Source organism: Oryx dammah, unplaced genomic scaffold, assembly GCF_014754425.2.
Source record: "Oryx dammah isolate SB20612 unplaced genomic scaffold, SCBI_Odam_1.1 HiC_scaffold_24, whole genome shotgun sequence".
Lineage (NCBI taxonomy): Eukaryota > Metazoa > Chordata > Mammalia > Artiodactyla > Bovidae > Oryx > Oryx dammah.
In genome coordinates, this window is record NW_024070208.1 from 36,065,316 (window position 1) to 36,091,995 (window position 26,680).

General features: G+C 44.6%; 1 protein-coding gene across 8 annotated transcripts in view; it reads right to left on the minus strand.

Annotated features, from left to right (window-relative positions):
- ZMYM2 (zinc finger MYM-type containing 2) overlaps window positions 1-8,681 on the minus strand; it is a 64,864-nt gene extending 56,183 nt beyond the window's left edge. For 2 of the 8 annotated variants that reach the window (XM_040266824.1, XM_040266819.1), the window contains exons 1-2: window positions 8,595-8,681; window positions 7,478-7,546 (exon numbers count right to left, since the gene is read on the minus strand). The gene's annotated coding sequence lies outside the window, so the exon portion shown is untranslated. Of the gene's footprint in view, window positions 1-782; window positions 847-7,477; window positions 7,547-8,374 lie in introns of all 8 variants that reach the window. The other 6 variants (XM_040266826.1, XM_040266821.1, XM_040266822.1 and 3 more) reach the window with 5 other exon arrangements.
- Window positions 8,682-26,680: the final 17,999 nt, after the last annotated feature.

A 26,680-nucleotide genomic window follows, 5' to 3' on the forward strand; every position in this document is an offset into this window, starting at 1 on the left:
AATGTCCACCAATAGAATATCTGAACTGCTAACAAAGTGCATGTCATTAAATGTCACACAGCATTTTAAAAAGAAATCCTTACAGACTAACTCAGAAAAATGTCTAAGACATACTAAGTGAAAAAACCAAGATGCAAGAAGATGTATATAGTTGTTTATTGTTGTTCACTCACTAAGTCATATCTGTGTCTGACTCTTTGAGGCACCATGGACAGTACCTGTGGTATACCAGGCTCCTCTGTCCTCCAGTATTGTCCACTGAGTTGGTGATACTATCTAACCACCTCATCCTCTGCTGCTCCTTTCTCCTTTGGCCCTCAATCTTTCCCAGCATCAGGGTCTTTCCTCATGAGTTGGCTCTTTGCATCAGGTGGCCAAAGTATGGCATACAGCATCCATGTTTTCAACATGCACATATAAGTTTAATTTATTATTACAGGTACATGTTAATATATGCCCAGGAAGGATTTAGAGTAATACACACTAAATTGGTACTACTACTCATCTCTGGGCAAGTGAGGAAAGGAGCCAGGAGATCAACGATAGATGAACACAGATTATGACTTCATGTTGCTTACCATCTAGCCACAAAATCTCTTTTAAGAAAATCTCTTTTAATATCTTTATCAGATATGAGACAATGCTACTCTGGTTTTAGAAGCTGATAGGAATCATTTAATTAACATATTAAAAATCCACTCAAGGGCTATGCCAGCATCTAAAAATTTATCTATTTTGATCTAGTAAATAAATGAATAAATCAATTAATTGATTCAAATTACCTCTAGAGTGTAGAATTTCCAAGTTAAGGAATAATCTCTTCTTTTCCATAGGGTCAAACTTTAACTGCAAGATAATTTCAAATAATTTTAATTTTCTCTGGGGATCTCATCCACTCCCCTGATTTTAAATAAAACCTCGATGCCCAAACTGATTAACTCGTCTCAGTCGAGGTGTCTCAAAGCCCCAAACCACCTACTCCCACATCCAAGTCATCTGAACTCCCTTTCACCATTTATCTACCCCTCCTCCAATCTTTGCCATTTGGGGGAAGTTAATGTATCTAGCTTCCCAGGTGGCTCAGTGGAAAAGAACCCGCCTGTCAAGCAAGGGACTTGGGTTCAGTCCCTGGGCTGGGAAGATCTCCTGGAGAAGGGCATGGCAACCCACTCTAGTATCTTGCAGGAGAATCCCTATCCATGGACAGAGGAGCCTGGCAGGTTCAGTCCACGCAGGTGGCAGAGAGTCAGACAGGACTGAGGATGTGCGTACATGCCTGGCCCTGACACTCTAAGGCTCCTCCTGACCTCACCCTGCTGACAACAGGCTCCTCACGCTTCTGCTGAACTAGCACTACCACCACCACACAGAACTGAGACTTGTGGACCAGCCTAACATACTGGTCAGTACAACCCACACATTAATCTGCTGAAGACCCTGGCAACATAAGGAAAGAGATTATCAAAAATGTCAATTGCTTATTTATGTATTTATTTGGCTGCACTGGGTCTTAGTTGCAGCATGTAGGATCTAGTTCCCTGACCAGGGATCAAACTGAGCCCCTGCATTAGGAGCTTGGGGTCTTAGCCACTGGACCACAAAAAAAGTTCCCAAAATGTCAATTGTTGATAATAGTATATATGCAAAATGACTAGTATGCTGAGAATGAAAAAAATCGTAACGTTATTTTAAAAATACAAATCTTGAGGGACCTCATAAACTTTTTTCTGTCTGAAACCTCTAGCTGTGCATCACAATCTTACTTAAAAACCTCAACACATGCTTCACTGACTACGCCAAAGCTTTGACTGTGTGGATCACAGTGTGAAAAAGTTCTTAAAGAGATGGGAATATCAGACCACCCTACCTGTCTCCTAAGAAACCTGTATGCAGGTCAAGAAGCAACAATTAGACCAGACATGAAACAATTGACCAGTTCCAAACTGGGAAAGGAGTATGACAAGGCTGTATTCTGTTGCCTTGTTTTTTTAACTTACATGCAGAGTATATCATGTGAAATGCTAGGCTGGATGAATCACATTCTGGAATCAAGACTGCTGGGAGAAATATCAACAACCTCAGATATTCAGATGATACCATTCTAATAGCAGAAAGTGAAAAGGAACTAGAGAGCCTCTTCATGAAATTAAGATGCTTGATGAAAGAGAAAGAGAGTGAAAAAGCTGCCTAAAAATTCAACATTCAAAAAACTAAGGTCATGGCATCTGGTCCCATCACTTCATAGCAAAATAGAAGGAAAAAGTGGAAGCACAGATAGATTTTACTTTCTTGGGCTCTAAAATCACTGTGGACAGTGACTGCAGCCATGAAATTAAGATGCTTACTCCTTGGAAGAAAAGCTGTGACAAACCTAGACAACATATTTAAAAGCTGAGGCATCACTTTGCCAACAAAGGTCCATACAGTCAAAGTTATGTTTTTTCCAACAGTCATGTATGGATGTGAGAGCTGAACCACAAAGAAGGCTGAATGCCAAAGAACTAATGCTTTCGAACTATGGTACTAGAGAAGACTCCTGAGAGTCAAACCAGTCAACCCTAAAGGAAATCAACCATGAGTATTCATTGGAAGGACTGATGCTCAATCTCCAATACTTTGGATACCTGATGTGAAGAGCTGACTTATTGAAAAAGACACTGACACTGTGAAAGACTGAAGCCAAAAGGAGAAGGGGGTGGCAGAGGATGAGATGGTTAGCGTTACCGACTCAATGCATATGAATTTGAGCAAAATCTGGGTGATGGTGGAGGACAGAGGAGCCTAGCGTGCTGTCATCCATGGAGTCGTAAAGAGTCGGACATGACTTAAGAGACTGAACAACAACTGCTACACATTACAACTCTAGACTTCAGTAAAGAAAGTGAAGTTGCTCGGTCGTGTCCAACTCTTTGTGACCCCACGGACTGTAGCCTACCAGCTTCTCCGTCCATGGAATTTTCCAGGCAAGGGTACTGGAGTGTGGAGAAGGCAATGGCAACCCACTCCAAATCCCATGGACAGAGGAGCCTGGTAGGCTGCAGTCCATGGGACTGCTAAGAGTCAGACATGACCGAGCAACTTCACTTTCACTTTTCACTTTCATGCATTGGAGAAGGAAACGGCAACCCACTCCAGTGTTCTTGCCTGAAGAATCCCAGGGACAGGGGAGCCTGGTGGGCTGCTGTCTATGGAGTCGCAGAGTCGGACACAACTGAAGCAACTTAGCAGCAGCAGCAGCAACAGTACTGGAGTGGGTTGCCATTTCCTTCTCCAGGGGATCCCCGTGCCAGGAATCGAACCCAGGTCTCCTGCATTGCAGGCAGACGCTTTACCCTCTGAGCCACTAGGGAATCCCCTAGACTTCAATAGTACACAAAAATTTATTCTGCAGTTACAAAGTCCTTCAAGTGTTGTGTAAAACTTGATCCAAAAAATACATCTTAAAATATGCAATAAAACAACAGATATGCTCAAATGTGTTGTAATCCAACTTTTAATACACTTTAAGATCACCAACTTATCTTGTTACCCCAAGTTAAGTGATCACCAACTTAGGTGCTGGCCTTCAAAATTCTCTTCTCAGTACTATTTTAATAACAGAAACCTAAGATTACAAATGGACTTGTTTAAAAAATAAGCTGCACATATAAAAATTTGCAATTCTGATTATGTAAGAATTTTTTTTTGCAGGTAAACAATCAAAATAAAAAATTAAAAACTACAATTGTTACCCAGAGCCTCATAGTTGAAAATTATTTACCCAACAGTAACTTTCTCAATGACAATTTATAGTTTTTACATATTGGAGCTGTGCATAAGAACTTTGAGATTTGAATATCTTAAAGTGAAAGTCAAAGTGGCTTGGTCCTGTCTGACTCTTTGTGACCCCATGGACTGTATGTAGCCTGCCAGGCACCTCTGTCCACGGAATTCTCTGGGATAGACTACTGGAGTGGGTAGCCATTCTCTTCTCCAGGACATCTTCTCAAGCCAGGGATCGAACCCAGGTCCCCAGCATTTCAGGCGGATTATTTACCATCTCAGCCACCAGGGAATATCTTAAAAGTTCTGTTCAATTCTAAAATCCCAATTTGTGCTCTGACAGGAATAGAAAAAAATGAACCAACTGAAATAAAAAATGGAAAATACATGGAATCAACACACTGTCTCAGCATACTTGCTTCCTAACTTAAAATGCCCTACATAAAATACTGTTAATCCAATGGGAGAAAGCATTTGGGTTTAGGCTCATCTTGCATTGCTTAAATAAAACATGCAAGGTGAACATGTCAACGTTCTCTTATAATAAGTGTTATTCAACATAATAATATATGTGTGAATAATATTACCAGTAGACAGATATGAATGCCTAGAAAGAGATACAAAATTTCAAATTACACCACACCTTTTGACAACAATAGAGCTCCAACATGCATATATATTCTTTTCATCACAGTTACAACACAGCATCTGACTAAAGGGTAAGGATTCACTTTGCCTCAAAATGCATTAGTAAGGCACTCTGTACCTCAAACAAGGGCAACATACAATAAAACTTCTAAAAATAGGAACATTGTTGTCCAAAGATGGTATGTCAAGCTCCATAACCACACAAAGGTCTGAAATGTTCACTGTCAGCATCGGTGTGACATATGAATATTCAGAGTTGTCCCACCACATGGGGTACAAGAGTCCGGTGCAAGAGAACCTAGAGAAGAATTCAGAAAAGCAGGGCCACTCTCCCTTTCCCTCAACTGTTTGACAAAGGACAGCAGGAGGAATACATACTATTAAGAATGTACTAAAGAAGGTACCATAAACGTGAAGTATTTTTAAATATCAAAATACTTCATAAGTACAACTAAAGGTACCTAACTCACATTAACTGCATGATAAATTTACATGTAATAAAGAACTCTGATTTAATCAAAGTGAATTTAGAATTGTCAGGTTATCTTTTTGCCTGGTGCATTAAAGCACCATTAGTTGATGCTTTTCAGTAAAAAGTAAAAGATTTTTAATTCTGAGCTAAATCGTTAAGGAAAACAAGAACCACATCCCTTCAAAAAGTGAGACTTCCCTGATGTCAGTGGTTAGGACTCCGAGCTTCTACCACAAGGGTCACAAGTTCAACACCTGGTTTGGGAACTAAGATCACACACGCTGCACAGCACAGTCAGAAAAAAGTATATCCGTGTATAAATTATAGTTGGGCCTCCCTTTTACTGAGTTCCTTCATATCAGCAGATCCAACTGCCTGCAGCACTATTAAAAAAAATCCAGGCATAAGTGGACCCACAATTCAAATCCATGTAGTTCAAGGGTCAACTGTATTTGAAAGAATCTTAGCTTTCATTAGTATACATATGTTGACATTACAGGAAAGTCCTGATTATACATTTTGTATGTTCTCATCTCCAAATGTGTACTTAACCAATTAACCTTCCTCCACGGACATCACAAATAAGTATAAAGAAAAATTTTAGAATGGTAAATCTTTTGGGAAAGTATGTGGTGATAATATAAGCTTTACCCATCTATTGATAGTTGAAAGATCTAATCCCTGATCCACTATATCTGAATGATTTAATGCCTGAAAAGACCTTTAAACTCATTACAGAAGTTATATTCATTTTAAGTTACAGTATTTAATAGACACTAAATTGCACACATACACACTGAAAAAAAGAGAGTATATTATTTCTGATTCAAATAGACCCTATTAGTTTAAAAGCAGTCAATTATCTTATAGTTATCTGATTGACAACTGTGGTACTACTTTTTTTTCTTAGAGGTATTCAGTAAGATTTAACATTCCATATTTGTTTACCCACTGGTTTCCAGGAAAAGAATACAGGCTGAAAAGGCTGTAACTTCCAGTTTTTTTCAATTTCTATATTTATGAAATAATCATATTATATACTTTAAAACAGGACAACAGAAAGGACTTCCCTAGAAATCCAGTGGCTAGAACTCCACACTGCTAATACACGGGGCACAGGTTTGATCCCTTATCAGGGAACTAAGATCTTACAGGCCTCAGTGTGGCCCAAAGATTAAAAAAAAAATAAATAAATAAAATGAAAATTTACAAATAAAACAGGACATCGCAGCTGCTGAACTCAGGCCTGTAACCAAAACTGGTTAAGTTCAAATCCTGTTTAAACGAATACTACTGCCTGGGTTATCTGCTTATGCCTGTTTCCTCCTCTAAGAATTAGGAATAAAAACACTAAGTTTTTATAAAGATTAAACTATTTAATATGTTAAAAATTAGTCTGGACATGTGTTGATAATTATAGAATGTAAATGATAGGTACACAGAGGTTCAATATACTATTCTCCTTCATAAAGTTGATAGTTGCCATAGTAACTTAAAAAAAAAAAACTTATGCTGGCATACAATACAGGCTCAATACATGCTATTTTTATGACCCTGCAGGCCATTTGCCAAGATTTCCTTAAAGGAAATAATACATGAAAGCATCGGGGACCTGCCTAAAGTGGTATTTGCTTAATACAAGTTGCCATCCTCACATCATCCTTCACAATCAGTACTCAGTTTGTGTTCATCATCTATTATTTTTTGACCCATTTGAGACTTCATATTTAAGTATAAGCGACCATACTCATGACTCACCTTTGACAGAGATCTGCAAGTTAACTATCAGTGGGCTCCAGAGATATAATGTGCCCAGAACAGTAACTTCACTGATATTTTGTAACTCATTACAACGGATGGAAAATGATCTGTTATGTTTACCTTATTGTCTAGCATATTACAAGGATACTTTAAAACCGACAAATTGCAAGCATTAAACAATAACTCTCAGGTGACACGTCAGGAACAACTCAAGGGAACACTAAGCATCACAAAAGATTTGGGGCTAAGAGTAACCAGAGCAGGGAACTAGGTGATAAAAGTAAGACAACAGGAGGAGGGGGCCTCACGCCTTTCCTAAGCAAACACGTCAAAGACATCCACCAACTCATGAACTCTTAAGAGTCAAAATTTGTGTTTTACATCACACACTCGGATCTAAATCCGTCTTTTTGCTTCTCCAACCCTTTCAATCAATTCTCTATTGAAAAGGAAGAGAAAGTGTTAAAAGATGGTTGCAGACCAGGCGTCAAACGAAACGACTTCAATTCCCACCCTGGAACTCTAGAGGGCGCCAGCAATATGCCCTCCTTCCTCCACCCCTCCTCCCGGGTAACGTGAGCAGCGGCAGGAGCCCGTCGTCTGGTTGCTGAGGTTGGTATTGCAGCAGGAGCGCTCTCTGCAGCGGTGCAAACAGCAGCGCCCACTCCCAGCTGCCTCACCAGCCATTATCCAGGCTGCGCCCCGGGGGCAGTACCACCCAGGGGGAAGCTCCTCCCCCTCAAAACAACGGGGACGCACCGGTCCCCAGGCCGAGGCCCTACGTTAACCTGCCAACGTCTTCTAGGAGCATCAAATTAGGGGCAAAAGACTCACAATCGGGGTGTTGTCCTCCTCACGCTCAGCCAAAGATGCACCAGGTAGGGATGAATTCAACTCCTGGTCCTGGGATAAGAGAAAAAATGAAAAAATGGATCAACAACATCTAACCAGGTGGGAGAACCAAGTCTTTTCCACCAGAAGGAGGCAGAGAACGGAATAAGAGGTCAAGGAGGTTCGGACCTTCGATTATTGCTCCCTAGCCAGGCACCAACAATCCTCTCCAACGTAAAGTAGAGCAAAACGGCATAAAATTTTTATTTGGGACCAAAACCCACGTGAAAGGCAAACCCTGGGGGGAGGAGGCGGAGGGCAGCAGGCCTTCTCGGGAAGGGGGAGGGGTAAGGGAAGGGCGAGCGCAGCCTCGACGCCAGCGGAGACTCCGATCCCCGGGATCGGCCCGCCCAGCGCCGTCTCCGCCGCGCCCGCACCCACGCCGGCCTGGGGGGAGCCCGCGTCGCCGCGGGGCGGAAACCCCCCGCCTGTGCCCCTGGCTCTTGCCCCGGGCCCGAGACTTGCCCCCCCGCAGTCGGCGACCGGCAGCGCTGCCTCCCCGTCCGCCATTAGAGACCCAGCCAAACAATACGTGCGGAGCCGAGCCGCGCGCGCGCCGGGGCCGGGGCGGCCGAGAAGGGGACCGGCGCGGGGGGCCCGCGCCCTCGCCCCCAAACTCGGGGACCTCGGGCCGTCGCTGGGAGAACGCTAACGGGACCCCGAGCCCCCACGGAGGCGCCCCTCCCCCACCCACCTCACCCCACCCCCACACCGCGCGACCCCCACAGCCGGCCCCCGCCCCGGGCGGCCCCAGGCGACCCCCGCCGCCGCCGGCTGCCTCACTCCGCCCTCGCGGCCGCGCCCGCACTCCCGCAGCCCGCGGGCCGCCCGCCAACGCGCCTGGGACATCAGCGGAGCCGCCGGCAGCCTGAGGCCCCGAAGCGGCAGCGGCGACGGCGGCCGCGCCGCGGGGCGCTCGTCCCGGGTCGGTGGGAGGCTTCGGAGGCCGCCCTCACCCATCTCCGCCTCCCGGCGCCTCCGCCTCCGGAGGCTGCGCCGCTCCCAGCCACCCCCACTGTCGGCGGCCCTGAGCTGGAGACACGGCGGGGACAAGCCTCACCCGGTTCTGGCTGCGGCTCCGCGGAACGAACCTCCCCGCCCCCGGCCCACCCCCCTTCGGCAACACGCGCAACTCCGCTCGGTCCAGTCCCGGCTTTAGCGCTGGTGAGGAGGCGGAGGCGGCGGCCGCGGCGGCGCGGCCCGACCCGGCAGGCCCCGCCCCCTGCGCCCTCACTGGCGGCCGCCGTGGGCGGCCTGGGAGCCTCGGGGATGCCCATTGGCTGCGTCCGCCTTCCTTCAGGACCCCCCCTTGAGGGGGTGGTCTGATGCCCTGTCCGTCAGCCGCAGACCACACCCCCACGCCTCCATTCCATACCCCCCCCCTTCCCCGCCCCCACCGTGGCCCGGCCCGTCAGGGTCGGGCCGCCGACTCCGGTTCCCGCAGCACCGGCCGCGGCTCAGCCCCTGGGGCTGGGCGCTGTCGGGCCCCGGCGGCGGCCCGAAGACCAGATCCGGGCCACCTGCCCTCGCAACGGCTGCGAGCGCCGCCTCCTCAGGAGCGCCGCGGCTTCGATGTCCCCCAAGCCCTCCCTGTCCAGTGTCTGGGAGCCCCGTGAGGGCTGGAAGGGCAGGGGCTTCGGCGAAGAGGGCGGGAGCAGGGGTCTGGAAGGCCGGCGGCGGGGCCCCGCGCGCTCCTCGGGCTGGAGGCGCTTCCCCTCTCCTCAGCCCCGTGGGGAGGCGTCCCCCGCTCCCGTCATGGCTGAGGGAGGAGACGACGTCCTCCATCTTGTCGGGGCCGCGGGGGGAACTGGGGGCAACTCCGACTGGTCCCAAGAAGCCGGGGCTGGGCCCCGCGGTGGAGACGGCGCCCGCTGCCGGCTGCGAACCTGGGCCTGGCCGACGTGACGGGGTCCGGCCCGGACGCCGCTCCCGCCTCCGCCGGTCAAGATGGAGGCGACTGCGGGTTCTCGATCCCGGCGCCCGCCTGTCGGAAGGGCTGGGCCGGGCCCGCCGGGCCCCGGCCTCTGCGCTCGTCGGCCTCGTGGCGTACAAGGCCGCGGGGCAGGAGGGTGCGCAGGTGCGAGGCCTGCCGGGCGGGACCGAGCGAGCTCCTACCGAGGAGCCACCTGGGCCGCGGGGCTCGGCTTTTGTTCGCCGTCTACACCTACGTCCCGGGCGCGCGTCACGGGCTGTGCGGGTCCGGAGGTTCCACGTAGGAGGCGGGCGGGGAGGCCGCCCTGGCGGCCGTCGGTGGGACTGCAGCCGGCGCCGTTGGGGCGTAAATGGATGGATACAGTGAACCTAATTTCACACACCGCCTGCTAGTGTAAACAGACGCGTGATGTTCAACTTTAAAGTTCAACACGATGGTGGACAACATGAACTTTCTAATGAAATTATAATCATCCATGAAGGTCTCAGAAAAGACTGACCTTTAAGAGACGCTACTTACGGAGCACAGTCTAGTAGAAAGTGAGTCTCATTGTGTATAAATCAAGTAATGAATATACTGGTCTTTATTTAAATTGAAAGATATGCATTTAAATATGCATTTCAACCCGCTTCCTCAAAATGGTACCATTTATTTTTCTGCATTTTATTTCTTAATTATAAAGTTTTTCAGTTTTCAATAAAAACAAAATATCCTTGTAAGACTATGTGTATTACCCAGTACTGTTTGACATTGACATTCTTCACGTCACCATTTTCACGACAGAAACGTCCGCTATTACAAAATGCGCGATAACATTGTAATCAGTCCATGAAAACTTACATCATCCCCTTTCTGTTACCACAAACCATTGCAATAACTTCTCTTCACTGAGTTTATAATTAGATGCCTTAAGTAGCTGCTACTGCTGCTAAGTCGCTTCAGTCGTGTCCGACTCCGTGAGACCCCATAGACGGCAGCCCCCCGGGGTCCCCCGTCCCTGGGATTCTTAAGTAGAGATACTTCCAAATAAGTCTGTCACAGACTTTAGTGACAGATTGGATTGCTGCATGCCGTTTAATTTAAGGAAGCTCTATATTGACACTAATTATCTAACTGTATTGCTGTTTTATAATTAACAAGAGTAATAATTGCTTATTAGAATATATATTCATCACATTTTGTATTCATTCAAATCCATTTGCCTGTGAAAATGTTCACTAGATTACCTACATGATATCAGGGAGAATTTTAGTTGAGACTTGAAAATGGGGGAAAACGTTTTGTGTCATAATTTAAATAAAAGCTACATGTAATTTTATAGAAAAGCACTTATAAAAACAAATATTTGAATGTTCACAACAGAATTATTTGTAATTTCCAAAACGTAGAAACAACTGAAATGTCCATTAACTGATGAATGCATAAACAAATGTGGTAGATCCATACAATGGAATATTACTCAGCAATAACAAGGAATGTAGCTCTGACACGCTACAATATGGGTGAACTTTGAAGACACTATGCTAAGAAAAATAAGCCAGTCTATACATTGTACGATTCTATTTATGTGACTTGTCCAGGCAAGGCAATCTATAAAGATAGAAAGTAGGTTAGTTCCCTAGGCCTGGGGAGGTAGGGAATGATAGCTAAAGTGTAGGGAGCTTCTTTTTGGAGCAAATTGATTGTAGTAATAATTGGACAGCAGCTCTGAATATGCACAAAAAAATTGAATTTTTCATTTTAAATGGATGAATTGAAAAAAGTGGATAAATTATATGGTATGGAATTCTACAGTCCATGGGGTCGCAAAGAGTCAGACATGACGGAAGCGACTTAGCACACACGCACGCATGAAATTATAACTTGAAAAGGTTTTACAAAAATGTGTGTGTGTGGTGTTATTCTGTGCTAATCACAAAAGCAGACTAAGCTTTGCAAGAACGCAACATGAAGATTTGAGCAGAGGACTTGTATTTTAAATACTTGTTTGGCCACTCAAACCCTTGAGAAAATTTCCTTCTCTTCTGATCTGGACGAGAATGCAGAACTGACATGGATGTGACTCCACCATTCCTCAGCTCTGTGACCCTAGACCTTCCAGAGCCTTGGTATCTCAGTCAATAAAATGAAGGAATTGTACATAATGTGCCCTTGAATAAAAGTCCACTTGTCTCTTCAGTCTTTTCATCCCTCAGGATCCCAATGTCTCCTCCATCTCTTCTCACTTTCCCAACTTATTATGAACATTGCTTTCCTCTCAGTTCCTGTGGCTTTTTAAAAATTATTAAATAACCCAATATATTTACTACATATATATATATATGTATACACTTTCCCCCATGCTGGAATGCAAGGACCCACCATGTTTCTCATTTTACTTCCCAGGCATCATTGCCCACCAACTGCCTTCTAAACTTTAGAGGTCCTGACTACAGTAGAAGCAAATTTTTAAAAAGAAAACTATATCCTGATTATGGAGATCATTTCCAGTAATCAAATTTATGATTTTCATAAAATCATTAGCTGAAAATAATGATTTAAAGCTTAATTTTTGCCCATTTAAGAGTTCCTTATATTATCAACTATTGTTTTTTGAGTTTCTGTACTAGGTTACAATTCTCTAAGAGACTGAGATCTAAAATTAAGCAAATCCAACAACTTTTAATTTAGCATACTTTTTAAAAAAATATTTTTCATACTTCCATAGGTAACAAACACACAGTTACAAAAACAAAAAGCAAACAATAACAACAACAAAAATTGGAAAACCAGTGCAAAAAGAGCAAAAGAAAAAAAATTACCTGTAATTCTTCACCCAAGGTTGGCTCCTGGTAACAGGTCATATGCTTTTCCCCAGCAGTTTTAGGTTCAAAGCAAAACTGAGCAGTAAATACACAGTTGCCATGGGCCCACTGCCCTACACATGCACAGCCCACTCCACTATCAACAACCTCTCTAAAGTGGTCCATTTGCTACAGGGAATGAACCTGCATTGACACAACACTCTCACCTCAAGTCCACAGGTTACAATAGGGTTCACTTCTGTTACAAAGGTTATGCTAGTATATACATTCTATGGGTTTTAACAAATGCATGTTGGCATAGTTTCACTCCCCTAAAAATCCTGTGTTCCACCTATTTAACTCTCCATCTCTGTAACTCGTGCCAATCACTGACCTTTACACTGTCCATAGTCTTATATTTCCCAGGATGTCATATAGTTGGAATCATACAGTAAACAGCCTTTTTAGATTGACTTCCTCCATTAGGCAGTAAGCATTTAACAGTCCTCCATGTCTTTTTGTGGATTCATAGCTCATTTCTTCTCAGTGCTGAGTAATATTCCATTGTCTGGACATACCACATTTATTTATTCTTTCACCCACAGAAAGAAGCCTAAGTTGCTTCCAAATTTTTGGCAATTATGAATACAACTCCTATAAATATCCATGTTCAGGCTCTTTTATAAATATGTTTGCAACTAATTTGGATAAATACCACAGAGCATGACTGTTGTATCTTATGTTAAGAGTATGTGTAGTTTTGTAAGAAACTGTCTTCACAGTGAACTTCTGCATCTCCTCTGGTAATGAGGAGATTTCCTGACGTCCATGTCTTCATCAGCATTTGGTGCCTTCAGTGTTCTGGTTTCTCACCACTTAATAGATATGTAACAGCAGGGTGGTTTCTACTTGCTGTTAACATTTTGATGTATCAGTATTTTTCTGCAGAATGTTTTCAAAAATTTATATCATCCTTAAGAAGTATATCTTGCTAATTTTTTATTATGTGATATAGAAGTGAAAAAAAGATTCAGTAATAAAAATCTGGTGATACCTAGAAGAATAAAATTGTCCTTGAGAACAGAATCATCATCTTTATTGTTGTCAGATAAATAAAAAGATTTTAAGATGAGATGCATACAGTGGAGACAAATATGTAGCTATGGAAGACTTGTACTTTGACTTCCCTCTGCCTCTAAGACAGAAATCAAGTCCAAGAACCCACCTATGGAAAAGCAGGACCAAGATTGGCTGCATACTCATGATGGGTAGGGAGATTAAAAAAAATAAAAGCTTATTTTTTATGTGATGTGACATAAAACAATTAGTGTGAAATGCATTTGAGACACCATAGCTGTATTGATAAGAAACTAATTTTGAATTCAATCATCATTTTTAAATGTAATAAAGAAATAAGAAATATAACCAGTGTTAGAGTCATCAAGTTTGATAAGACAGAAAAGTTTTATCAACTAATGCTTAATGAGGAGCTGTATTCAATATCCTGTGAGAAAACATAATGGAAAAGAAGAGGAAAAAGAATATGTATATATATAACTGAGTTACTTTGCTGTACAGCAGAAATGAACACAAAATTGTAAGTCAACTCTACTTCAATAAAATTGAGAAAGAAAAACCTAATGCTTAGTGGTAATAACAAAAATTAGTCATTGTTGTTAGCATAATATGGAATTTTTAAGACCTGTATATTCATTCATTCCACAGATATTAACTGAGTGTCTAAGTTATGCCAGATAATATGATAAGTGTGAGGACTAGAACACAGAATAAGACGGATACAATCCTTGGCCTCAGGGAGTGTATAGTCTACCCTAGATTAGATAGACATGACAAACAAAGAATCTATGAAATTAATAAAGTAATTACAGTGGAGAGCTAGTAAGGGAACAGAGCTGGTTATTAGGGAGTACCATTGGAGACCTGTTGAGGTCTGTACTAATGACCTCCATTAGTACAGGACCTGTACTAATGACCATGGTACACCTTTCTGAGCAAGTGGTCTTTCCATTGAGATCTGCCCTGAAAGTGAAGTGAAAGTCGCTCAGTTATGTCCTACTCTTTGCAACCCTATGAACTATACAGTCCACGGAATTCTCCAGGCCAGAATACTGGAGTAGGTAGCCTTTCCCTTCTCCAGGTTATCTTCCCAACACAAGGATCAAACCCAGGTCACTCACATTGCAGGCAGATTCTTTACCAGCTGACCCACCAGGGAAGCCCAAAGAGATCTGCCCTAGGAGCAGCTATTAGAATAACAAGGGGGAGGCAGATAGAGGAGGAGAAATATCATAAGACATTTCTTATGTTGTTGTTCAGTCACAGTCGTAACCAACTCTTTGCAACCCCATGGGCTGCAGCAAACCAGGCCTCCCTGTCCCTCACTATCTCCTGGAGTTTGCCCAAGTTCATGTCCACTGAATCAGTGATGCTATCCAAGCATCTCATCCTCTGCCACTCTCCTCTCCTTTTGCCTTAAATCTTTCCCAGCATCAGGGTCTTTTCCAATGAGTTAGCTCTTCAAGTTAAGTGCTAAAGTATTTGAACTTCAACTTCAATCTTTCCAATGAGTATTCAGGGTTTATTTCCCTTAGGACTGACTGGTTTGATCTCCTTGCTGTCCAAGGGACTCTTGAGAGTCTTCTCCAGCACAATTATATGTGGACTCTAAAAAGAAATTATATAAATGAACTTACTTACAAAACAAAAAGAGACTCACAGACTTAGGGGATGAACTTATGGTTGTGGAGCAGGGGCAGGGGGCTGGGGGGAAAGAGATAGGGAGTTTGGGATGGACATGTACACTGCTATATTTAAAATGGATAACCAACAAGGACCTACTGTACAGCACATGGAACTCTACTCAATATTATGTGGCAGCCTGGACGAAAGGGAGTTTGGGAGAGAATGGATATATGGATATGTGTGGCTGAGTCCCCTTGCTGCCCATCTGAAATTACCACAGTTAATCAGCTTACCCCAATACAAAATAAAAAGTTTAAAGTTTGCAAGGTGGAAAAAAAAAGAATAACAAGGGAAATATTATTCTAGACAGCAGGAAAAATAAGAATTAAGCTCATCCTCCTAAGATCTGGAGATGACTAGGGTAGACAATAGAGGGTCAAGTGAAGGGGTGACACCACAGGTGCCAGGATAGACGGCAAGAGTATAGTTCAAGGAGGGTTTAGTAGGCCTGCTGAGGAGTCTGGATTTTATTTTACTGCATGAAAGTGAAAGTGAAGTCGCTCAGTTGGGTCCAACTCTTTGCCACCCTATGGACTGTAACCTATCAGGTTCCTCCATCCATGGGATTTTCTGGGCAAGAGTACTGTAGTGGGTTGCCATTTCCTTCTCCAGAGGATCTTCATGACCCAGGGATTGAACCCAGGTCTCCTGCATTGTAGGCAGATGCTTTACCGTGTGAGTCACCAGGGAAGTCATGGAGAAGCCAAAAAGATGGTTTTTCAGTGAAAAGGTGATAAGAAACTGACATTGTACATGTTAAGCAGATAACCCTGAGCATTTTGGGAGGCTAGCTCGAGGATGGCCAGAGTGGTCTGGGCCAGGCCAGCCTCTGCTGTGAAGTCAGTAGAGGGGACTGACGGTGTGAGGTACCAAGACTTGGAAGAGACTGCCCTGTGATCTAGTGGTTAGGACTCCGTGCTGTCACCAATGACAGTGTGGGTTCGATCCCTGGTAGGGGAAGTAAGATCCCTAACTTCAGGGGGCAGGGGAGGCAAAAATCTTTGACTGAGAAGCTAGTTTGAAATTTATATGCAAAGACTTTCTGATATCAAAGTGTTAGCAAATCTGATCAATTTTGTTCAAGAATAGATGAGAAGATTCACAGAAAAATAGAAGCTAGGGACTTACCTGGAGGTCCTGTGGCTTAGACTTCTTGCTCCCAGTATAGGGGACCGGGGTTCAATGCCTGGTCAGAGAACTAAATTCCACATGCCACAACTGAAGATCCTGCACGCTGCAACTAAGACCTGGTAAAGGCAAATAAGTACTTTTTTTTTTTTTTTTTTAAATAGAAGCTCTCTATCAACAAGGACAGCTGATTGGAGGCATACTAAATAGAACAAGAAATTAATCCTAATTTGAATTGATTGAATTTTTGAGAGAGTCCAAAATTTGTAAGTAAAATGTTATTGAGAATTTACTTACGGATGCTTTTTACTTTCTTTTTTCACAAACTTGGAAAAACAGCTGTTAGGTGGAAAAACGGCAGTTGCTGCCGCTGCTGCTAAGTCGCTTCAGTCGTGTCTGACTCTGTGTGACCCCATAGACGTCAGCCCACCAGGCTCCCCCGCCCCTGGGATTCTCCAGGCAAGAACACTGGAGTGGGTTGCCATTTCCTTCTCCAATGCATGAAAGTGAAAGTGAAGTCGCTGAGTCGTGTCCGACTCTTCGCGACCCCATGGACTGCAGCCTACCAGGCTCCTCCATCCATGGGATTTTCCAGGCAAGAGTACTGGAGTGGGGTGGCATTGCCTTCTCCGAAAAACAGCAGTTAGGAATACATAAATACTTCTGAATACAAATAAATGACTGTTATTCTAATTTAATTATTTTCATATAACACCAAAACAGTTCTTTTTAATATTAGAAATAACCCAGTATGAAAAAAAAGTGAAGCGGATTTTCTTTCCTTCTGTTCTTGTTTCCCTTATTTTCCAGTTAACCAAGCTGCCCCAGAGTCTATATGCAACGGCCCAGCTGCCCAGGAGCACAGACAGTATCATCCAGTTGCCCAGGTGTCTATAGATAACCGTCCAGTTGCCCAGGTGTCTATAAACAACCGTCCAGTTGCCCAGGGTTGGGAAGATCTCCTGGAGAAGGACGTGGCCACCCACTGCAGTGTTCTTGCCTGGAGAATCCCATGTACAGAGGAGCCTGGCGGGTACAGTCCGTGGGGTCGCCAAGAATCGGACACGACTGAGCGACAGGGCACAGCACAGGCTGCCCAGGTGTCTATCGATAACCATCCAGTTGCCCGGGTGTCCCAGAAATAAGACCTGGGGGGCGGTACCTGGCCGCGTGCACAACGGGGCAAGGCTCCGGGTAGCCTCCCAGGACAAGGCGCAGCCCGCACTGCAGGACCCCTCAGCGGTGGCGGGTGGAGGGAGACCTAACGCTGGAAGAGGGAGGGAGGCGCCCAGGCAAAGCTGGAAGCCGCGACGAGGCGGCCGAGTGCGGGGGGAGTGTAGTCTCCCGGTCTCCAGGACGTTCCCGCGGAGGCCAAGGCCGCGCTGGCGGGAGCTCCGCGGCGGGGACAGCTGGGGGGCCGAGCGGAGGGGGAGACAGCCGGGCGGGGAGCTAGTGGGGGGGCGGGGTACAGCTGGGGGGACGAGGTGGGGAAAGCGGGAGGGGGGGGCGGTGGGGACGAGGGGGGACATGGGGGCAGAGCAGGAAGGAAGGGGACAGCGGGAGGGGTGCGAGCGAGGGTGTTACAACTGGGGGGCCGAGGAGAGGACACCTGGGGAGGTCCGACCATGGGGTGGTGGCGGCGGAGCTTCGTGGGTCCCAGGCGGGGGTGACCTCGCGGCCTCGGGGGTTGAACCGCGACTGGATCCCAGGTGAGGGGTGGCGGCTCCGCTCCCAAACCTCCGGGTTGAGGTTGCATCCTGGATCTCTCTCGCACGCCTTCTACCCCGGGCTAGGTCACGGACTCTCAGTCCTGGGGGGCGGTACCTGGCCGCGTGCACAACGGTGCACCCCGAGCTGCACCCCATAGACGGCTTCCTCCGGGTCCGCCCTCCCCAGCGGGCGGGTGGACAGCAGAGGGCCTTTCTGCTCCCTCCACGACGATCCTTCCTGGTAGCCGGAGCTCTGCCCTTCTCGGGGCGGATGCGGGTGTGGGAGAGTGCGCTGGAGACCACCTCCAGGATGGGAAGGTACCAAATGGTGGACCGAACCATCTATCCCCACCCTTTTCACCGGGATCCTGCGAGGACTGGGCCCTCCCGGTTCTTTGCAGACCTCCCCGACCATCCATCGTGGACCAGAGGACCCTCTGTCCTCTCTTGAGCCGCTGGCCCTTCTCCCTCGCTTGCTCCCCTCTAGTGTGGGTGGCCACACTAGCTCCCCTCTGCCCTGTGCTCTGCTCAGGGTGCTGTTAGTTGAATGCTGCCTGGGATGAGTGGATGTGAGGGGCAGAAGCAGGCTCCTGGGTCAGCTTTCTTCCTCTGCATCACTCTGGTCTTAGGGGCCAGAACAGCACCCCACCTATGAGAGCCGCGGCTCTCACCTGCTAGCTGTGCAGTCCTGCCCTGCATGGTCCTCGGGGCCATCTTCCCTGAAGCCAAGCATCTTCTCTCACCATAACAGCATGAAACTATTAGCAGAATTCAATCACATTAAAAAAATTTGAGAAAAAAAGTTTACACGGAAATTAAACAACTTGCTCCTAAAAAAACAATGGGTCAAGGAAGAAATCAAAACAAGAATTTAAAAGATAACCTTCAGTTCAGTTCAATTCAGTCGCTCGGTGGTGTCCGACTCCTTTAGACCCCATGAATTGCAGCATGCCAGGCCTCCCTCCCTGTCCATCACCAACTCCTGAAGTTCACTCAAACTCATGTCCATCCCAGTCGGGGAGGCCATCCAGCCATCTCATCCTCTGTGGTCCCCTTCTCCTCCTGCCCTCAATCCCTCCCAGCATCAGAGTCTTTTCCAATGAGTCAGCGCTTTGCATCAGATGGCCAAAGTATTGGAATTTCAGCTTCAACATCAGTCCTTCCAATGAATATCCAGGACTGATTTTCTTTAGGATGGACTGGTTGGATCGCCTTGCAGTCCAAGGGACTCTCAAGAATCTTCTCCAACAACACAGTTCAAAAGCATCAATTCTTTGGCGCTCAGCCTTCTTCACAGTCCAACTTTCACATCCATACATGACCACTGGAAAAACCATAGCCTTGATTAGATGGACCTATGTTGGCAAAGTAATGTCTCTGCTTTTTAATATGCTCTCTAGATTGGTCATAACTTTCCTTCCAAGGAGTAAGAGTCTTTTAATTTCATGGCGGCAATCACCATCTGCAATGATTTTGGAGCCCAAAATAATAATGTCTGACACTGTTTCCACTGTTTCCCCATCTATTTGCCATGAAGTGATGGGACCAGATGCCATGATCTTCGTTTTCTGAATGTTGAGCTTTAAGCCAACTTTTTCACTCTCCTCTTTCACTTTCATCAAGAGGCTTTTTAGCTCCTCTTCACTTTCTGCCATAACGGTGGTGTCATCTGCATATCTGAGGTTATTGATATTTCTCCCGGCAATCTTGATTCCAGCTTGTGCTTCATCCAGCCCAGTGTTTCTCATGATGTACTCTGAATATAAGTTAAATAAGCAGGGTGAATATATACAGCCTTGATGTACTCCTTTTCCTATTTGGAACCAGTCTGTTATTCTATGTCTAGTTCTAACTGTTGCTTCCTGACCTGCATATAGGTTTCTTAAGAGACAGGTAAGGTGGTCTGGTATTCCCATCTCTTTCAGAATTTTCCACAGTTTATTGTGATCCACACAGTCAAAGGCTTTGGCATAGTTAGTAAAGCAGAAATAGATGTTTTTCTGGAACTCTCTTGCTTTTTCCATTATCCAGCAGATGTTGGCAATTTGATCTCTGGTTCCTCTGCCTTTTCTAAAACCAGCTTAAACATCTGGAAGTTCAAGATTCATGTATTGCTGAAGCCTGGCTTGGAGAATTTTGAGCATTACTTTACTAGCATGTGAGATGAGTGCAATTGTGCGGCTCTTTGAGCATTCTTTGGCATTGCCTTTCTTTGGGAGTGGAATGAAAATTGACCTTTTCCAGTCCTGTGGCCACTGCTGAGTTTTCCAAATTTGCTGGCATATTGAGTGCAGCACTTTCACAGGATCATCTTTCAGGATTTGAAATAGCTCAACTGGAATTCCATCACCTCCACTAACTTTGTTCATAGTGATGCTTTCTAAGGCCCACTTGACTTCACATTCCAGGATGTCTGGATCTAGGTGAGTGATCACACCATCGGATTATCTTCGTCGTGAAGATCTATTTTGTACAATTCTTCTGTGTATTCTTGCCACCTCTTCTTAATATCTTCTGCTTCTGTTAGGTCCATACCATTTCTGTCCTTTATTGAGCCCATCTTTGCATGAAATGTTCCCTTGGTATCTCTAATTTTCTTGAAGAGATCTCTAGTCTTTCCCATTCTGTTCTTTTCCTCTATTTCTTTGCATTGATGGCTGAAGAAGGCTTTCTTATCTCTACTTGCTATTCTTTGGAACTCTGCATTCAGATGCTTATATCTTTCCTTTTCTCCTTTGCTTTTCACCTCTCTTCTTTTCACAGCTATTTGTAAGGCCTCCCCAGACAGCCATTTTGCTTTTTTGCATTTCTTTTCCATGGGAATGGTCTTGATCCCTGTCTCCTGTGCAATGTCATGAACCTCATTCCATAGTTCATCAGGCACTCTATCTATCAGATCTAGGCCCTTAAATCTATTTCTCACTTCCACTGTTTAGTCATAAGGAATTTGATTTAGGTCATACCTGAATGGTCTAGTGGTTTTCCCTAGTTTCTTCAATTTAAGTTTAAATTTGGCTATAAGGAGTTCATGATCTGAGCCACAGTCAACTCCCGGTCTTGTTTTTGCTGACTGTATAGAGCTTCTCTATCTTTGGCTGCAAATAATATAATCAATCTGATTTCGGTGTTGACCATCTGGTGATGTCCATGTGTAGAATCTTCTCTTGTGTTGTTGGAAGAGGGTGTTTTCTATAACCAGTGCGTTCTCTTGGCAAAACTCTATTAGCCTTTGCCCTGCTTCATTCCATATTCCAAGGCCAAATTTGCCTGTTACCCCAAGTGTTTCTTGACTTCCTACTTTTGCATTCCAGTCCCCTATAATGAAAAAGGACATATTTTTTGGGTGTTAGTTCTAAAAGGTCTTGGAGGTCTTCATAGAACCGTTCAACTTCAGCTTCTTCAGCATTACTGGTTGGGGCATAGACTTGGATTACGAAAAGAGATCATTCTGTCGTTTTTGAGACTGCATCCAAGTACTGCATTTCGGACTCTTTTGTTGACCATGATGGCTACTCCATTTCTTCTAAGGGATTCCTGCCCACAGTAGTAGATATAATGGTCATCTGAGTTAAATTCACCCATTCCAGTCCATTTTAGTTCACTGATTCCTAGAATGTCGATGTTCACTCTTGCCATCTCCTGTTTGACTACTTGCAATTTGCCTTGATTCATGGACCTAACATTCCAGGTTCCTATGCAATATTGCTCTTTACAGCATTGGACCTTGCTTCTATCACCAGTCACATTCACAGCTGGGTATTGTTTTTGCTTTGGCTCCATCCCTTCATTCTTTCTGGAGTTTTTTCTCCACTGATCTCCAGTAGCATATTGGCACCTACCAACCTGGGGAGTTCCTCTTTCAGAATCCTATCATTTTGCCTTTACATACTGTTCATGGGGTTCTCAAGGCAAGAATACTGAAGTGGTTTGCCATTCCCTTCTCCAGTGGACCACATTCTGTCAGACCTCTCCACCATGACCCGGCCATCTTGGGTGGCCCCACATGGCATGGCTTAGTTTCATTGAGTTAGACAAGGCTGTGGTCTGTGTGATTAGATTGACTAATTTTCTGTGTTTATGGTTTGTGTGTCTGCCCTCTGATGCCTCTCGCAACACCTACAGTCTTACTTGAGTTTCTGTTACCTTGGAAGTGGGATATCTCTTTACGGCTGCTCCAGCAAAGCACAGCCGTCCAAGATACCCCTTGGACAAGGGGTATCTCCTCACAGCTGCCCCTCCTGACCTTGAACGTGGAGTAGCTCCTTTCAGCCCTCCTGTGCCCGTGCAGCCACCGCTCTTTGGAAGTGGGGTTGCTCCTCTCGGCCGCTGCCCCTAACCTCGGGAGTAGGGTAGCTCCTCCTGGCCACCACCCCTGACCTCAGGCATGGGGTAGCAAAAATAACCTTAAGTAAGTGTTAATATAAAATCCTACTTTTTATAAATTTTCAAAATTACTTCTTTATTGATTGTGCTGGGTCTTGGTGGCTGTGTGGGCTTTTTCTCTGGTTGTAGTGCAGGGGCTTCTCATGGCTGTGGCTTTTCTTGTTGCAGAGCACAGGTTTTATGGCTCCTGGGCTCAGCAGTTGCAGCTCCCAGGCTCTAGAGCACAGGCTCAACAGTTGTGGCACATTGGCTTAGTTGCTGCGAGGCATGTTAGGGAGCAAACTCGAGTCTCCTACATTGGCAGGCAGATTGTTTACCACTTAGCCACCAAGGAAGTCCTACTTTTTATAAAATATTAATTGAAGTGTGTAATACTTTATTTTGGTTTAATCAAAGAGTTGACAGTTTAATCCATATGTCATTTATTAAAGAATTGTAACACTTAGTTTTATGGGCATAGAAATTTTTCAGTTGAAACTTATTTACATATTTCTGTTGCAGAGCAATATCATAGGATGATTGCCAGAATAAAACTTTTAAGAATAAATATGCCAGAAGATGTGGTTCGTATATTTGTTGTTTTTCAGTTGCTCAGACGTGTCTGACTCTTTTGCGATCCCATGGAATGCACCATGACATTCTTCCCTGTTCTTCACCATCTCCTGGAGCATGCTCAAACTCATGTCCATTGAGTCAGTGATGCCATCCAACCATCTCATCCTCTGTTGCCCCCTTCTCTTCCTGCCTTCAATCTTTCCTAGCATCAGGGTCTTTTCCAATGAATCAGTTCCTCACATCAGTATTGGCGCTTCAGCTTCAGCATCAGTCCTTCCAATGAATATTCAGGACTGATTGGATGCAGTCTCAAAAACGACAGAATGATCTCTGTTTGTTTCCAAGGCAAACCGTTCAATATCATGGTAATCCAAGTCTATGCCCTGACCAGTAATGCTGAAGAAGCTGAAGTTGAATGGTTCTATGAAGACCTACAAGATCTTCTAGAACTAACACCCAAAAAAGATGTCTTTTTCTTTATAGGGGACTGGAATGCAAAAGTAGGAAGTCAAGAAACACTTGGGGTAACAGGCAAATTTGGCTTTGGAGTACAGATTGAAGCAAGACAAAAAGTTTTGCCAAGAGAACGCACTGGTCATAGTAAACACCCTCTTCCAACAACACAAGAGAAGACTCTACACATGGACATCACCAGATGGTCAATACCAAAATCAGACTGATTATTTTTTTTTTCAGCCAAAGATGGAGAAACCCTATACAGTCAGCAAAAACAAGACTGGAGCTGACTGTGGCTCAGTTCATGAACTCCTTATTGCCAAATCCAGAAAGTAGGGAAGAAAATTGAAGAAAGTAGGGAAAACCACTAGATCATTCAGGTATGACCTAAATCAATCCTTTATGATTATACAGTGGAAATGAGAAATAGATTCAAGGGATTAGCTCGGATAGAGTGCCCGACTGAGGTTCATGACATTGTACAGGAGACAAGGATCAAGACCATCCCCAAGAAAAAGAATTGCAAAAAGGCAAAATGGCTGTCTGAGGAGGCCTTACAAATAGCTGTGAAAAGAAGAGAAGAAAAAAGCAAAGGAGAAAAGGAAAGATATACCCATTTGAATGCAGAGTCCCGAAGAATAGCACGTAGAGATAGCAAGGATAGCAAGGAAGAAGCAAGCCTTCCTCAGTGATTGGTGCAAAGGAATAAAGGAAAACAATAGAATGGGAAAGACTAGAGATCTCTTCAAGAAAATTAGAGATACCAAGGGAACATTTCATGCAAAGATGGGCGCAATAAAGACAGAAATGATATGGACATGACAGAAGCAGAAGATATTAAGAAGTGATGGCAAGAATACACAGAAGAACTATACAAAAAACATCTTCATGACCCAGTTATTCACGATGGTGTGATCACCATCCTAGAGCCAGACATCCTGGAATGTGAAGTCAAGTGGGCCTTAGAAAGCATCACTATGAACAAAGTTAGTGGAGGTGATGGAATTCCAGGTGAGCTTTTTCGAATCCTAAAAGATGATCCTGTGAAAGTGCTGCACTCAATATGCCAGCAAATTTGGAAAACTCAGCAGTGGCCACAGGACTGGAAAAGGTCAGTTTTCATTCCACTCCCAAAGAAAGGCAATGCCAAAGAATGCTCAAACAGCCGCACAATTGCACTCATCTCACATGCTACTGAAGTAATGCTCAAAATTCTCCAAGCCAAGCTTCAGCAATACGTGAATCTTGAACTTCCAGATGTTTAAGCTGGTTTTAGAAAAAGCAGAGGAACCAGAGATCAAATTGCCAACATCTGCTGGATCATGGAAAAAGCAAGAGAGTTCCACTAAAACATCTATTTCTGCTTTATTGACTATGCCAAATCCTTTGACTGCATGGATCACCACAAACTGGAAAATTCTAAAAGAGATGGGAATACCAGAACACTTGACCTCCCTATTTAGAAATCTGTATGCAGGTCAGTAAGCAATAGTTAGAACTGGACATGGAACAACAGACTGGTTCCAAATAGGGAAAGGAGTACAACAAAGCTGTATATTGTCACCCTGCTTATTTAACTTATATGCAGAGTACATCATGAGAAACACTGGGCTGGATGAAGCACAACCTGGAATTAAGATTGCTAAAAGAAATAGCAATAATCTCAGATATGCAGATGACACCACCCTTATGGCAGAAAGCAAAGAACTAAAGAGCCTCTTGATGAAAGTGAAAGACGAGAGTGAAAATGTTGGCTTAAAACTCAACATTCAGAAAACTAAGATCATGGCATGTGGTCCCATCACGTCATGGGAAATAGATGGGGAAACAATGGAAACAGTGACAGACTTTATTTATGGAGGCTCCAAAATCACTGCAGATGGTGACTGCAGCCATGAAATTAAAAGACCCTTCTTGGTAAAAAAGCTATGACCAACCTAGAGAGCATATTAAAAAGCAGAGACATTACTTTCCAGCAAATGTCTGTCTAGTGAAGGCTATGGTTTTATGAGCAGTCATGTATGGATGTGAGAGCTGGACTGTAAAGAAAGCTGAGCACCGAAGAATTGATGCTTTTGAACTGTGGTGTTGGAGAAGACTCTTCAGAGCCCCTTGGACTGCAAGGCAATCCAACCAGTCCATCCTAAAAGAAATCAGTCCTGAATATTCATTGGAAGGACTGATGTTGAAACTGAAACTCCAATATCTTGGCCACCTGTGAAGAGCTGACTCATTAGAAAAGACACTTATGCTAGGAAAGAAAAGTTTTAAGGCAGGAGGAGATGGGGACGACAGAGTATGAGATAGTTGGATGGCATCACGGACTCCATCACCGTCTCAATGGACATGAGTTTGAGCAAGCTCTGGGAGTTGGTGATGGACAGGGACGCCTGGCATGGTCCACGGGGTCACAAAGAGTTGGACGCAACTGAGCGACTGAACTGAACTTAACTGATTTCCTTTAGGATTGACTGATTTGATCTCCTTGCAGTCCAAGGGACTCTCAAGAGTCTTCAACACCACAGCTCAAAAGCATCAATTCTTTGGTGCTCAGCTTTCTTTATAGTCCAACTTTCACATCCATACATGACTACTGGAAAAACCGTAGCTTAGACTAGACAGACCTTAGTTGGCAAAGTAATGTCTCTGCTTTTTAAAACACTGTCTAAATTGGTCACAGCTTTTCTTCCAAGGAGCAAGCGTCTTTTAATTTCATGGCTGCAGTCACCATCTTCAGTGATTTTGGAGCCCAGGAAAATAAAATCTGTCTTTGTTTCCATTGTTTCCACATCTATTTTCCATGAAGAATGGGACCAGATGCCATGATCTTTGTTTTTTGAATGCTGAGTTTTAAGCCAGCTTTTTCAGTCTCTTCTTTCACCTTCATCAAGAGGCTCTTCACTTTCTTCTATAAGGGTGATATCATGTTCAAATCTGAGATTATTGATATTTCTCCCAGTGATCTTGATTCCAGCTTGTGCTTCATCCATCCCAGCATTTTGCACGATGTACTCGGCATGGAATTTAAATCTTCTTTTTGACAGTAGAAGGGTGACAACATACAGCCTTGACGTACTCGTTTCCCAATTTGGAACCAGTCTGTTGTTCCATGTCCAGTTCTAATTGTTGCTTCTTGACCTGCATACAGGTTTCTCAGGAGGCAGGTAAGTGGTCTGGTATTCTCATCTGTGGAATATTACTCAGTCATAAAGAAGAATGAAATTGACTCAGCTGAAGTGATGTGGATGAACTTAGAGCCTGTCATACAGAGTGGATTAAATCAGAAAGAGAAAAACAAATATCATATATTAATGCATATATATGGCATCTAGAAAAATGGTACCGATGAACCTATTTGCAAGGCAGGAATAAAGGGGCAGACTTAGAGAACAGACTTAGGGACACGGTGGAGGAAGGAGGGTGTGTGTATTCAGAG